Here is a 12453-nt window from a genome sequence, read left to right on the forward strand (position 1 = left end):
CTCTGTAAGAGTTATGTGTAGACAGATTGGGAGGGTAAAAACTCTAGTCAAACAGCATGTTGGCGTTCTGTGACTTCACTATACTGTATATGTAAAACACAATGTCCAACTGTATAAAATGCCATTATTTAGGTATATGTGTCTTTAAAAATTCTGTATTTTATATATATATATATATATATAATATATCTTTCTGTAGAGCCAGGGCACCACATATGCTTGTAACTGAGACTGTCCTCAAGAAAACAACTGCATAACTACTTTAAGCATTTGGCAGATGTTTACTGTGACAAAGCTGCTGTAATTGACCCTTCGCTGAATCTCGCCCCCCTTAGTAACTGTTGCTAAGTCCGACAAACTGTCAGACCTGTGGGATTTATCAAGGAACAGCATTTGACTATATCTTGGAAAAATACAGCAAAAAAAGCTAGAAAACTACTCCTTTTGCATACAAATCAATGGAGCTCAGCCATGAATGTGTCAGACCTCAGTTAGAGCAAGTCCTATACTGCGCTGTGATTGGCGTTGTTGTTTTCATACTATTTTATACTTTGAAAGAGTCAAATAACTTATAGCAGGGCTCTACGCTAACATTTTTCACAAGACACACATGTGCGCCTAAATGAAAAGAATTAGGAGCACACAAAGAAATTTAGGAGCACAGTGAAAAATGTTGAATGAAATGAAAAAGTAACACAGAGTTTAAGAAACTATTTATTATATACATATTTATGCTACGTGTGTGCTCCCTCTTTGTGTTCAGCTATGGTGTGATTCCATTAGAGGACTATGGAAATGAACACCCTTGTATCTGTACAAATAGTATTGGCCTTAAAAATTTGTCAAAGCGTTGTAAAATATTGAAACAGATGTTTTGAAAATTTGACATTGAAAACAGCTTTTAAACACTGATCAGTCATCACAAAAAACTTTACTGTGATTGGTGCTTGTGTAGTTTTTGAATCAGGGTTGTGTTCACTATAGACCAGCAGCACCCACACAACCCACACCTAATGTAAACAAGACTACTGACCTGTATTACAATAACTTTAGTAAAACAGATGTAAAACATGTGGTGAACAAGGTGAATGTGTTGCTCTGAGGAGAAGGCTAGGAGCACATACTGGCATCCACTGCAGAGGCTCTTTCCACAACATGGAGGAGAAATTAGTTTAAATGAGTGTATTACTATTTATATTATTATAATACTATTAGATAAAAAATTCAATTTTAATCTAATAGTATACTGTTAGTATTTTATATATTAATGATTTAGTTTTATTATGTGCATTGCCATTTTATGTAATAGAATACTATATAGCTAATCACGAGTATAGTATTTATTCCAGTTGGACAAAACAGCAGTTTCACGTTCTCATTCATTAAATCCTTGTGAGAGAAAAATGGCACCTCCTGGTGCTCCTGTGGCTAGTTGGCTTTATTCCTGCCAGAGTTTGAACAACTCTCATATGATTGACACCAGCTTTGCGTTGCGTCCTGCCCGCTTCTCCAGGAGGGGTATTTTGAACAATTACCGACGCGGTGTGTGGCGGGCGGGATTACAGTAGGTTTTAGTTACTCGTACATTGTGCTCGTAAATCATTTTTCCGGTTCGCACGTATTGATTTTTAGGGGCATATGCGAGCAAAATGGTCGCACTGTAGAGCCCTGTATAGGTCAGTTTACTTACCCAACATCCATTCATCTTGCAAAATTCTTCCACAAAATAAGTTTTTAATTCTGTTTTCAAAAAGCACATTTTGGTTCCATAACAACAAAAATGTAATGTTAAAATAAGACTTTTTAGGATTTTTGGCAACATACATTGTCGTCATGGTGCCAATAATGAACATGTGGTTATGGTTAGGGGATTTATCGTGGTTGTGGTTAACAAATAAATGCAGTTATTCTTTTGTGGGAAACAAACAGCTGTCTCCTGTGTTAAAGTCTGAGAAATCAATAGAAATATGTTCCAGTTTTGGACTGTACATGTCCAAACACTGACTTTCAGCCACAGAAGGATGAGGAAATGAGGCATGTTGTCACACCAACCCGAAGACGCTGGGTCAATATCCAGGTTTGTGTTTGTAATGGAAGGTCTTCAAATCATTTAATGATTGCAGGTCAAAGAAACAAGGTGATGTGGTGCTGACAAACAGACAGTTAGTCTGTAAAGATTTATCATGTTTTTACAGAGTGGGCTAATGAGAATATAATTAGCCTGTAAATAAGAATTGATCCTCCTTTGCCAGCTGGTAATGTGAATTTGTACAAATATTTGGAGAGCATGCATGATTAGCTTCTGTATTCTTTCTCTGTATTTGCAGCCAGTCTGGTTTTAGATAATTGATTTCATAAAATGGTAGCCACTGTAAAGCCACGTAAGTGGTTTCTTTCCTCAGTAGCAGTCCTAGGCTTTGCACTGCTGTAGAAAGAGAAAACTTGTAAAAGTGTTTAAGGGTATCATATTAGAAGAGAATGTAAATAAATCCATGAGAGTAGTGGGACCATCTGGGGTAAGAACACCACAAATGTATACTGGAGCTTTAGAAATCAAGAAGCCAAGTGGCAAACATAAATATCAGCTGTCAAGGTCACTGAAATCATTTCATTCAAGCTTTATTTGTGCCAGTTCATTTCAGTTCAGTTCATCAGTATTTTGAAATAGGAAAGCAACGCCCTAATCGTTTTTCTTGGCACGTCTCTAAAAACCGAGACTTTTCTAAAAGAAATGATAGGCAAATATTCTTGAGCTAATCAATGATTTATTCCTCACATGGATTCACAGCCTGTAAAAAATGCTAAATTATGTCTCTGGAGCATGTTAGAAATACATTTTGAGGCACTGTGAGAATAGGTTAATCAATTTCAATGATTTCTGCCAAGGAAATCAATGAAATTAAAGGGTTATTTCAGTATTTTTAAACCTGTTCCCATATTTTGGTGTCAAAATGACTAGTAGGTACAAAAGGTTTTGGAATCCGTGCAGTAGATGGCTTCAGCCAGCAGCTGTGAACTGGCTGCTGTGGCTGCAACGTATCCCTTTGGCGCAATTGCCACTTTCAAAATTAAATTTTTTCTGTAGGGCTGTGTGGCAAAATACATTGTATGGACAATCAAGTACACTGAATACACAGTATTGCCACAATAACAGAAAATAGAAAATAGTCTTTGCTCACATCAATAGAGAAGAAAGTCATTTGTTTTTTTTTCTTTACTGGGGTATGAAACTGTAACATTCACGATGGTTGTCATTTTACAATATCACAGGGTTTAGCACGATCCAAAGTCACAATTTATAAAGTATGTAACAACTTTCCATAGTTCTGTTTATTTCAAAATTAGAGCTTCAGTGTCCTGTTTTCATGGTAAATCCAATTGCCTCTGACCAGAAAGCAAGTCCCTTTGTGTGACACAGCAGTGACTCATGAGAGCCTCCATGTTGTCTCATGTGCTAGAAGGCTGGATGATGTCCAAGCTGCTTAGCCCGAAGGCGGCCAAACCTTCTCTTTCTGTCCCCACTGCAGGGTAGGCTGAGGAGGTCGGCTGGCATTAGGCTGACAGAACAATCCCTTTAAGATCTCCGGCCACTTTACAGTGCCTCTATGACTCTGTTTTTTATTGTATTGACCTTTTCTTCCTCGTAAGTTTTATATTTATTAGTCAAGAACAGAACAGAGAAACCACTGTGCTGAAGTAAATAAATAACTGAGCTCTCAGTTCATCACTCATTTTTCACCAGCTGACACAGCTGCTCAAGTTGACGAAAAATAAAATTTACTCTCCCAAAATCAATAATGGAGCTGTTATGGCACCATTGATTACTGCTAATTTAAACATGTTTGAGCTACTCAAGGTTTTCTGTTTTGTCTCCCTTGTGGCTTCAAACCTTTGTGTAAGTCTGAGTAAATTTTAAGCAGCACAGTCCCACACAATGGGACAGTGATGGATTGGTGGGTTGATGGTGAGATTATGCAGGTGAGACAGCTCCAAGCCTTTAATCCCACGCTCTTTTCAAGGAAACTATGTGATGGCTGTGCTCTGCTTGTTGGATTGTGTTCTGAAGTTGTTGTTTTTTTGTATACTTTTGTAGAAAAGTCAGAGCAGGGTATCGGATGCACATCTAAATGTTAGAGATTGGAGGATATCAACCACTGTGGTACAGTAACGGCTCCAACGCCAAGAACATAAGCAAACCCTATTGGTATTTATGTTGTGCTCCCTCTTTGCTCTGAGAATTTAACGGCAGTGCTCAGCAGAATAAAATCATACGTTTAAAAAAGAAAAGACATTTTCCCCTCCTGCCAGCATCCCCTCAGTAGGACTGCTAGTGCACACTAATTAAATGCCAGAAATTAATTTGAGTGAAACCTAACATATCGAGAAAGAGAATGCACAGGAGGAAACAGCCACACAGTAGCTTTTTGTCACTGTGCTTGGTGATTACCAGCAGTGGTTTGGATTGCCTGCAGAGGGATTTGCAAGCGGCAGGAGGAAGGGGATAAAATAGTGCCAAGAATAAAAGGCAGGGTTCTGGGCAGCCTTCACTCATGGCTGTCCTGAGAATTGACCGCTCGGGCTTGGGTGGGAAAAGTGTGTTGAGTTAGAACTAATCCTGAACTAAAGGAGCTGGTCCTCGCAAGCCAGAGCATGGTAGATGGGGGACGTCTGCAATCAGCGGTGGAGAAAGACAGCCTCATGGATCCAGTCTGCTCAGTTGTTAAAGTCAAGTGGAGGGGCACAGATAAAACCTTGGAAGCCCACTGGTCTGTGAAAACACTGAAAACATTTGCTCGCTGCTTGTTTTTAAGGTATTTATTTGATTCGTTTCCCTGTTTGTTTTTTGTTGGTTGAACTTTCCGGGTGTAGGGATTTATTTCAGGGAGCACATGAGATTTGGTTGGGTGTGGGTGGGTGGGTTTCAGGGAATGGGCTGCATAAATGAACTAATGTAGCGTAGTGTGGACAAATTACACTTAGCACAAGGAGAGAATCAATTCTCCTGTCCTGACCTCCCTCTCCTCAATTACCACCCAGTTTCAGGGTGTTGAGACTCTGTGAAGGTGTCAGGGCACATATTGGACACACTGTCCAGATGTGATAAAGCACTAGTAAGTCAGAGCATATATCTAGCTGTACTAAACTCTGAGGATCATAAGTTCTAACACAAAAATTACTACAAAATGTGCCCTGCTTATGTAATTACTGTGAGTCAGTGGTCATGTGACTGTACACGATCATTTTTGTAAGGTCAGGTTGTTGAACATGTGCCATTATAGAACCATCAGACATCTCAATAGAGTCCATATCCATTAAGTCGGAAGATATCAAACAGTTAAAAGCTGCACAAATCAATATTAAGTAAGTAAGTAATGGATCAAACTACTTTGTAATATGCAAGAGTTTGCATATGGTGACAAACTCACAAAATTTTCACCAAACTCTGTAGTCAAACAGATTAATGAAGTTTTAACATCTCATCACATTTGGGTTGTCCTTATTACTGCTGTCCAGTGGACATGTGAAACTGGCTTCAAAATGGAGCTCAGCTACACTATCTACCTGTTCAAACACATCTCCATAGCTTCAAAGCAACGGTTACATACAACATTGTATTTTAATGTACGGTAATTTTTATTCAGGTCTGACAATAACAAAGTGATATGTACCTTAATGGCTAGATTAACAGATTGGCCATTAACAGGTGAAAGTAAAAAGCATATGTGCATATTTTTCATAGTTTCTACAGCTTTCAAAGTATCTTCACTGTAGGCTGAAAGGGTAATCCAATAAGAGCCCTGTTTCAACACAGTGAAATGCTGTGGGGGAGTAAGGCACTGTGCCTGAGGGCCTCTGCCTCGGTCTCTAATGAGGGAAGAGAGAGGCGGATGCAAGGTCTCTGCTTCACAGACAGCACAACAGACAACTAGTTAACCCTCTTCTTTCTGCTCTGAGTATACCTAGCTACACTTAGACACCTCAGCTCTCCGCCCTCCATCTGTCTCCACAGTTCCAAACTCACTCCTCCACACCTCAGAGGAAAGGCTTAGTCCTGCAGACTGACTGTGCCTGTTTGTACCTAATTTAGAGAGCTGCTATGTGTAAGTTGCCCAAGCTACTCCCCTCTTTGTCTGAAAGCTTATGATTGTCTCAGCAAGTCAGCTTCGATACCTGAAACACATGCTCCTGCAGTTTCTGACTGCTGCAGCAATATCCCTCAAGCCAGTCAGTATAAGAGACACAGTGAAAAGCCTGGGGCTTTAATTACACTCTGTCTCGAGTATCATAAGCAACCAACCACTAATTACCTCAAGTTCTGCTCCTGCTTATATAGCAGTAATAAGGCCAAGCTGATGAGAATAGACCAAAAGCTGGACCCAGTGATGAGGGGATGCAGAGAGGGAGCTTTCAACCCCAATCCCTGGGAGTAAATTACGTAACAATATAATAAAATATTCATGACACACCATGGGGACGGAATCCTGCCTGCTCTGAAGTGCTGAGCAAACACTTCACCCTCAGCCACTCTAAGACTGTGAGCAGGATAAGGAAAAGCCCGAAAGTAAGGAGCTGGAAAACAATTGCATGCATGAAGCCCATTACAGTCAGGAAACACATTCTTGCCTCGTGAGCATGGCCAGCAGCATTAACAGCCTCGGTTCTAAAATTACATTGTCGGTATATTATGTTTAGGTTGTATGCTTTCATGCATATGCTCTTTAAATCATGAAATAAGCATGAAAATTTGATGAAGCTACAAGCAGCTACTGACCGGCACCAACAGCTTATTAATGTAGTTCTGTATTATCTACATAACACTCTAGAAACTATTATTTGCAGATGAGACTCACCACCATGATCATCATCTCGGTTTCAACCCAGCAGTTCAGGTGAGGAAACTCAATAGGTTGAAAGCATCCAAGCCTGACTTTTGAAGTCATTTGAGGGACGTGGCGAGCAGTGAAACCCTCCTTGCCACTCAAGGGAGTTCTACTGTGGTTACATGTGACTTTAATTATGGAGAAAAGAGCCAGTACCTGCCGAGCCGTGCCGTGTGTCCAACCTTTCTAGCTTAACGTATTAGTCAATATCCTTATGGCAAGAACAGAGGATTGTATTCAAATAGTATTTGTTCAAAAGGCCACATTGGAAGCTTATACACAGTATAGTGAGTTAAGTATTTATAGGAGAAATCCACCCTAGGAGATGCTTACATTCTCTATCTGTTAATGTTCCATGACACTCATCTTCCTGTAGTTCCTCTGCTTCAGTTAGTGATTACCTGCACTTCCTACAATACCTTTTGACAACTGCCAGAGAATGAGCATAATTTTGTTCCCGACTTACTAAAAGTTCATGCATTTCTACCAGAGCTGAGAGAAAATGAAAAATCTGCCAGCTTAATGTCCCATACTCTATAACATACCTCTAGTTTGCATTTTAACTGTGGTATTATGCTTTAAATATGTTGTCGGTTCTTGTTTTTTGCAATAGTAATGCAGCACTGTCACCCTTAAAATAATATGGTTTTATTGTAAAATGTAATCAACAAATTATTATTATAATTATTCTAAAACTCACCTGAACAAAATATCAGGATAATTATACTAAATCAAACAATGCAATCAAATTAAAATAAAAAAATTAAAATCAAATTAAAATATAATGCAACTGTGTAAAACACAGGATGGTGAATGATAGAGATGATGAGCTAAATTAAGCACAGTGGGAACATTTTATCAACGTGTTTACACAAATTTGTGTGCAGGACGATTAAATCTTATCTTAAATGCAGAAACAAGGGCACAAATGAACTCAAACAAGGAGTGATACGCATCTGGTTCACTTGAATGAATTGTAATACAAGTGCAGGGTGTACCTCATGCATATGTAATATCAACTTGTGACCCAGTATAGTATTAATAGTATTAAAAATATTAAATCCGGTACTATTCTTTTCACCTGGGGCCACATCTGGGCCCCATACAAATTACATTTCCATGGTATCTTGTTTTGCTAACACTGTGATTCATGAAAAATTGTTCTGCCTGTCTAGTTCAAAACAGACGATAACTTGATTAAAGGCTTTTTAAGCTTCCCGTTTCTCTGCAATGTTTATTTTAAATACTATAAGAATAAATAAAGAACTAAAGAACCGGGTTTAACGAAAAGTTGCAGTCAATGTGGTTACTGGTTTTGCTTTTTATTTTCAATTAATGTAGCCAATCTATTTGTGTAACACACATATATACACCCACAATTAGCACCACTGAGATCAACCTGCCTGTTTACCACCCACACTTTATCCTGGGTGTACCACGTTGCCATGTTCCAAAACAAACCTGAAATGTGTCAGAAATGTTTCGTCCTCCACTGACAGAAGACTTCCTGAGACCTTTTAAAGCCGAAATGATGTGAGCTGTTCGTGCAGAAACTGAACGCCCAGTGTTTTTCACCTGTTAGGCCTCGCTAATGACAATCCTCCATTGGAGGTGGATGCATTTTCACATACTCTAATTCCTAAAAGCCTGTTCTACGCTTTTCCCTCCTTCCATCTGATCCCACTGATGATGCAGAGAGTCAGACAGGAGCAGCTTGTGCTTATTCTGCATCAGCGCTATGATATGCACTGCATGCTCAGCTAATGGTGGCTCCCAATACCTCTCAGTGCTTGTATCATGTCAAGAACAGACTAGAGATTCTAGGGACGTACCCATAAATGGTACAGGCCATTCGATGCTTGCGTGACCATCCAAGATAATTTCAGAAAAAAAAGAAATTGAGGCACGAACTCTAGAGTTTGTTCCTGCTTCTGTTACAGACTTTTTGGTCAGTCCCACATATCCAAAGTGTATGTGTCAGCTCTTGTCATGAGTGGTTTGAAGAGACGTAGTTTTTAGTAACCATCTCTTGGAATATAGTGTTTCCTCTGTCCCTCAGTGGGATTTACCCTTCGTGCTGAAGGCCTTGTCAAGCCGGCTGTTCAAGCCCACTGGGCAGATACCTCTAAGGTCATTTATCAAAAAAAAATCCCTGCTTGCTCTGACCTCAGCTCAGAGGGTGAATAATTTGTGCATCCTTTCAGTCCATCTAAGCTGTTCAGCCTATCAGAATCTGAGTAGCACTATACTCACATAAAACTCATTCTTTGCCCGAGAACACTGAGTCTTGGATGGAGCAGCTCAATGCCCTTTTGAGAAGAAAAAAGCAAAACGAAATAATTTGTTCCCACTGCAGGATCTGGCATGCTTTTTGGAACACACAACATCTTACTGGCAAAATCCTGCTCAAACAGAGGCTTGCCAATTAGCTGTGTGAAGACGTCTCACAGGCCTGTGAGTGGACAGGACCTCCTTCTGGCGATTTATGTGCCCACCACAAGGAGTCTGGCAGCATTGACAGCCTTGTTTGGTGGAACATCTGGGTTTGGAGAGTTGTGCAATAGCATTAGGTGTGTGTCGTCCTATGCTTTTGGGCCTCTCTGGATACATGCAACAGTTTCTGGACTCTTTTTGATGCAACCCGTGTCTTCTGCAGGGAGGTAAAGGTAATATGGATGGGATAGTTAATTTCTCACCTTTTGGTGCTGGCTTCTGCTGTGTGCTAAGAAGAGGCCAACTGGTGTCAAGACTTTCTGAGCAGTGTCTCCCATGCTCTGTTTGAGCAGAAAGGCTGATTGTGGAGTGTTTGTTATTGATGATGTGGAGGAATGCCCTATGCTACATTTATTGAAAATAACTGTAAACAATAAAACCAGATAAGATTAATTATTAAATGATTAAATCAAAGTCACAAAACACCATTTAACATCTGGAAATAAAATATAGTGGGAATAATGTTTTTCTCCGGTTCCCAGAAGTGAATTGCAGTTAATCTGCAACTTCACTTCCAGCAAGTAATTATCAGAGTTAAACTCGAGAGAGAGAGGCAAAGAACAGCTGTTGGGCAAAAAACAGGCTAGATCAACAACAAAATCCAGAAAACACTAGGTCACGTTGACTTGCATGACCTAGCTTGTCCAATTGTCTGAACAAATTCCTAAATTGTTGCCAAGAGTTTCTTGCCTGTGAAAGCAGAGAGTTAAAGGTTCTCGGCAGAGAACATCTGGTTATAAGCTTTAACTATTTAGTCAAATCATGTGACTATGTGAACATTTTTAACATAACCTAAGTGCAAGTAGCAAGCTTGACCTGTGGAACCACATGTCCACATGATGAGGCCTCACCAAGGCTCATTAGAGTAGATGGTAAGATCTTCTCTTGAATTTGAGGGTTTAAGTTTGTTGAATTTGTTTTCATTATCTTAACATAAATGTTTATCCTTTAATGTGTGTGTTTTAAATTGAATGTAATATGTTTTCTTTGTCTTTGTTTCTTATGTGGAGTTATGTAGTGTTACAGTGGCACTAAGAGGCCAAGTGCTACAGGGAACTGAAGGAGTTTCCTTATGGGGAAAACATTTGGGGGAGGACACTACACTATGGGAGATGTTTCCACTGCTGTGGAGACATCTAAACAAAGTCCTGCCAAGATGTTGGCATGTGACAGAGTGCTAGGACATTTTATTGGCCACCCTATGTATGTAGGCAGACTACTGCTTGCTTCTACAGTGCTGAGGATAATAAGAATGTGCATTCCCCTGAGGGTGAAAGTTGTGTGAAAGGTCTGTACTTGTGAATGTAGAGGACTAGGGCTTGTGATGGCTGCCGATGTCAGCCCTGTGCCAGGTAGTTCTTCCACCACTTTCTGAAGAAGCAGTAAGGATGCATTTATTCTGGCTGACTTGTGACATGTCAATCACTCTTGTGACGTAGCGTATTACACTGTTCACCCTCTTGCCCTCTGCTGAGCAGCTAGTCAGTCCCAGAACAGCTGCAGACAGGTGAGACAATGTAGAATCAGTGTCACAGCAGGTGATTCAGGCCTCATCTTCTATAGGGCCCTTTTAAAAGAGCAAGTCTGCATGAATAGAACATAGCTAAATATTGTATTTCTTGCTACTGGAACACCAATGGAAGATATATATGTATCATCTGCTACTTCACTAGTCACTAAAAGCGGTCAGTTGATTCATAAAAACAAGCCTAAAGAGCCCATGCAAGGGCCTCACTTGTGTTCATAGAGCAAGGGTTACAATACATAACCAGCCAGTCTGGCATGAATATTGGGATGTTATGAAGAATTACAGCCTGTTTTGACACAGTCCTTCTGCTCATTAGTTTGGTTGTGGCCTGTAGTTTGGTTTGATAGCACTGAACATGTATTATAAAAGCCCTGTCATATGTTGTTTATGTTTTGCTCTCATTTGCACATTATTTTTGCATCTGGTGAGCCAACACTATGCACAAGCTCGTTTTATGCACTATTTTGAATGGCAGTGCAATGAGCTCATGGTGCCACGCATGGCATCCCCTTGAATTAATTAGGAGGCAACACTAAGGATTCTTGGAAAAATAGTGTCAATAGTGAGGAGAACTATGGTGTAATGATCAACACACAGATTTCTGGACAGTGGGGAAAATTTCTGAAACTAAAGTGATTTAAGCTTCTGAGGAAAATAAAAAGGCCAAAAGAAAGGCAATAAGAACACGGAGTGGGAAGTGTCCCTTGAAACTGAGTGTATGTGTTGGTATTAGGGATGAAACAATTACTGGTTTAACGGTAAACCATGGTAAAATTCCTGACGGTTATTATTACCGTACACATTTTAATTACCATGATAACCGGGTGCGGTTAACCGTGCTGTTACAATCTCACAGTAAACACTGTCCGGCGTCTCCCAGAAGCAGGCGCGCATGCGCAGAATGCAACGTGGGTTTGTTTGGGTCAACGACAGCACGGTGGAAGACAGATATTTTTCAGTCACTCTGAAGTGATGAGAGTGCTGAGGGAAACTTGATTGAAGAAAATAACCTTATAGTGAACGCAGGGTGAGTTAGCTTTTAGCTTTGTTTTGTCTCTCTGACTTGCTAACAGCGTGTAAACTGAAGCTCTCAGTGTTGCTGCTCTTGTAAAAACACTACACGTTGTTCTGTTGCTGTGTGTCGGTAGAGTCTATTCGTGTGTCGGTAGAGTCTATTCGTCCACTGCACATGATAACACGTTAAGCAGTTTAGTCAACCAACCTAGAAATGCTACAGACTCCTCTATATTTATGTCAGTTTTGGGGCTAATTGTTTTTCAATATAAAACTTGTTGAAATGGTTTCAGTGTGTGTATCAGTACATTTTAATATTTTTTGGCACATTTTTACAATACCATGATAATATTGATAACTGTGATAATTTTGGTCACTATAATCGTGATATGAAATTTTCATACCATTTCTTCCCTAGTTGGTATGTCTGTTTATGTCTGTCATGTTTATTCCATTAAATTGTTTACAGTGTGGTAATATTGATACGATGTAAGATTAGAATTGGAATCATTTGTCTTTGGCTTGTCTTTGTCATTG

The 12453-nt window shown here is 39.8% G+C and overlaps 1 protein-coding gene across 2 annotated transcripts in view; it reads right to left on the reverse strand.

Moving 5' to 3' along the window:
- LOC123975236 (metabotropic glutamate receptor 4-like) overlaps window positions 1-12453 on the reverse strand; it is a 151621-nt gene that overhangs the window by 138468 nt on the left and 700 nt on the right. The gene's annotated exons all lie outside the window — the stretch shown is intronic.

The sequence above is a fragment of the Micropterus dolomieu genome, linkage group LG08, assembly GCF_021292245.1.
Source record: "Micropterus dolomieu isolate WLL.071019.BEF.003 ecotype Adirondacks linkage group LG08, ASM2129224v1, whole genome shotgun sequence".
In the NCBI taxonomy this organism is placed as follows: domain Eukaryota; kingdom Metazoa; phylum Chordata; class Actinopteri; order Centrarchiformes; family Centrarchidae; genus Micropterus; species Micropterus dolomieu.